At 49.3% G+C, this 3,179-nt stretch overlaps 1 long non-coding RNA gene across 1 annotated transcript; it reads right to left on the bottom strand.

Moving 5' to 3' along the window:
- Positions 1 to 566: 566 nt before the first annotated feature.
- Positions 567 to 2,583, bottom strand: LOC113888934. The gene is made up of 2 exons (XR_003510126.1): positions 2,483 to 2,583; positions 567 to 834 (listed from the first exon to the last, which is right to left on the bottom strand). It is a non-coding gene; the product is annotated as an uncharacterized LOC113888934 (long non-coding RNA).
- Between the last annotated feature and the right edge of the window lie 596 nt (positions 2,584 to 3,179).

Genomic DNA, 3,179 nt, shown 5'->3' with positions numbered 1-3,179 from the left:
GACCCCTGAATATGCCACAGGCTCTGCTCAGCGTGGGTCTCTGCAGCTTCCTTTGCAACATCAGAGGAGCAGGGTTCTCTCAAGGCTCCAGGGCAGATGACTAGCCTGTAGTCTTTGAATCGCAGCCAGGGCCTGACGCTGTGGCTCTTCTGTCTGTTTCAAAGCACACTTTTTATGGATTCACTGATACGGAGACCCCAAGTGTGCATCCTGAATTAGATTCTGATGCTTTCAGAGTCAAGATAGTCAGACCTCTGCCAGAAAAGTGCACAGCTATCTTGTTGACAGTTTGTTCAGATTAACGAAAAGAGCAAGACACACTTCAGTAAATCAAGCCAGGGGGACTATTTAAAGGAAGCAGAGGAAGCTGGTGACCCTGGACAGATGTAAGGACTAAATCTGTAGTTCCTTTCTCAAAGAAGACTGAGTTGAGTGAAAGGGGCAGTGACCCTAGTAGCAGAGGCTAGGGTGACTGGCTCATGACAATTCATTAAGTTCTACCTCTGCTGAGGTTGCTATTCTATACATGTGTGTTTTACAAACAAATATTTTGTAAAAATAACAAATAGATTTTAAAACTTTAATGAAAAACCTTACCTATAAACATTGAACATACAGATACATACAGAACTTGTAGATAAAACTAGATAAAACTAATACTAAATCTATACAACAAAACAACTGAAGCTGTACTAAATGAGGGCCCTCAGGAAAGAAGCAGTGAGGCCTCCCCTAATCTGATCCAAATGAGGCTCCTCGTGCTGTGTGGGCTCCACCGCCTCTGGGGTCCAGGATGGGGTCCAGGTCCAGGTCTTCAGGGATTCAGATGAGAGCCTGCAACGACAACACAGGTGATGGAGTCCCTGGGAGGTGCACAGTCAGACGGAGGAAGGCTCCCTGGGGAGGGTGAGCAGGACCCAGAAGACTTCCCAGGATCTAGACTTGGCTTTGGGGCTCAGATCTTCAGGGCACTGGGTCTGTTCGCTGCTCTTTGTTGAGGGTGTTGTCCGTGAGTGGGAAGCGTTTAGAAATGCCCCACAGGAGCAAGTACACCTGAGCATCTGGCCAGCAATGTTCAACTGATGGGTCCCCTGGACAGTGAGACTCAGGTGGAGGAACAGGGGACTCGGATTCAGGACTAAAAGCTTGGGCCCCCCTTCCCTCTAGGCCCTGGGAGGAGCAGGGATCAGATGACACAGTGGGTAGGAGAACCTGTTCACCCATCTTACACTCAATACAACTGCTTCTGAGACCTGAGCATTGGAAATGGACAGACACATAGGGTCTCTATTTTCCTGAATAATCATTTCTAACCCCCAGCCAAACTCTCCTGAGGTTTACGATTTTAAATTGTTATTATGTTGTTATAATATAAAGGTACATTTTATTTGTTTAGCATATTACAACATTAAAATTTGAGAGAAGACACTGCTTTTTAAACAGTAATAAAACAAGATATGTTATTAAGGACAGAATTGAAAAAAAAAAAAAAAGGAACATGAGTAAGTTAAATCCTGCCACTTATCCCAAGTATGCTGCTCAGTCATTTCAGTCATGTTCGAGTCTGTGCAACCTTATGGATGATAGCCCACCAGGCTCCTCAGTCACTGGGATTCTCCAGGAAAGAATACTGGAGTGGGTTGCCATTACCTTCTCCAGTCTATCTTCCCTACCCAGAAGTTGAACCCGAGTCTCCTGTGTCTCCTGCATTGGCAGGTGGGTTCTTTACCACCAGCACCACCATCCCAAGTGCACACGGCATTGAGTTGATTTCTGGTGATTCTTAAGTTGGAATTGGACACATACACAGAAGAATCTACACAACCACTAACTTCAGGTTGAGAACAGGTACCTGAGCTGACCCAGGACCCCAGGGTTCCAGATCCTGAGGGACCCCAGACTCAGACACCCCCAGGCTCGCTGGGACTCTCAGGGCCAGGGAGCACACACAGGGAGGCAGAGCTGCCAGGTGACTCCCTGACTGCACGAGCTCTGGGCGCCCGTGTCTCTTTCACTCTGTTCCCGGGAGCCCAGGACTGGGGAGGGTGGGGCCGCCGAACCTCTCTCTGCAGCTGGTGATGACCTAGGTGTTCCCCCTGCTGCCTTTAGGGTGTTGGAGGGCAGAGCTGGGTCCTGCAGAGGGAGATGAGGAAGCCCCCAGTGGGGATCTTCAAAAAGAACACGCTGGAACAGCAGCTCCTGGACTGCACACGGTGGCCCCACAGTGCCCCCAGCCTCCCTGCAAATGTAAGAGCTGCCAGAGGAACCAGCCCAGCAACCTCGGGGATGTCTGTGGACGGGACCTGTGCCCTGGGGAGACGTGCTAAGGGCATCCTCCATCCATCAGTGCCGATTGTTACCACCCTCTTGTCTCCACTTTTGTGGTCACACTCAGCAGCAGACCCCAGGGTTTTTGCTCATGTTTCTGAAGCACCAAGTGAGCTGGGGTCATGATGGAGACACATGCCCTCGTCTGCCTCACCTTTTCAACTCGGGCCCCACGTTCACACTTCCTCCTGGTCTTTTTCATCATCACTGATGACATTTTTGCCATTCTCCAAAGAGCTGATTAGAGAGTTGTCTGACATCTGGAAAGAAGAGATCAGTCAGGCAGGTCCCAGAGCAGGAAAGCAATCATATGGAGTAGCTCAGGGCAGTGCAGACTTCATGGGGCTCCTTCAGCTGTGTGGGTCCAGACCTGCTGACTACAGCCTCAACTCCTGCTCAGGCCACTCATGGTGACAAAGCCAGGTTCAAGGGTGTAGACGTGAGGTCAGGAGCCAGGGCAATGCTAAGAAAATGGGGGAAGAGGGCTGCAGACAGATTTCATAGATTTTATATAAGCTTCCAGAACCCTAAGTGCCTACAAGACACCAAGTCCTCCAGAAGGTTAATCACAAAAAGTTGGAAAGAGGAGATGGGGAAGGGTTACAAGGAAGAGTCTATGGATCAGAGAAAGATAAAATTTTTGAAAGATATGGAAGAAGAAATAAATGACCTCAGTATTCTTGCTCACTGTCTCTGAATCTTCATCATCTGCCATGTACTCGTCTGGTGTCTGAGGGCAGCAGTCATATGGAGAGGCTGTGGGAAAGCAAATGGGAGACTTAGAGTCAGGATATGACCAGGGGACCCTGGTGCTCCTCACAGCCTGGCTTTGGGACCCCTGGTGTACTTGC

Source organism: Bos indicus x Bos taurus, unplaced genomic scaffold, assembly GCF_003369695.1.
Source record: "Bos indicus x Bos taurus breed Angus x Brahman F1 hybrid unplaced genomic scaffold, Bos_hybrid_MaternalHap_v2.0 tig00003231_arrow_arrow_obj, whole genome shotgun sequence".
Lineage (NCBI taxonomy): Eukaryota > Metazoa > Chordata > Mammalia > Artiodactyla > Bovidae > Bos > Bos indicus x Bos taurus.
This window is presented reverse-complemented; position numbering and strand designations above follow the sequence as displayed.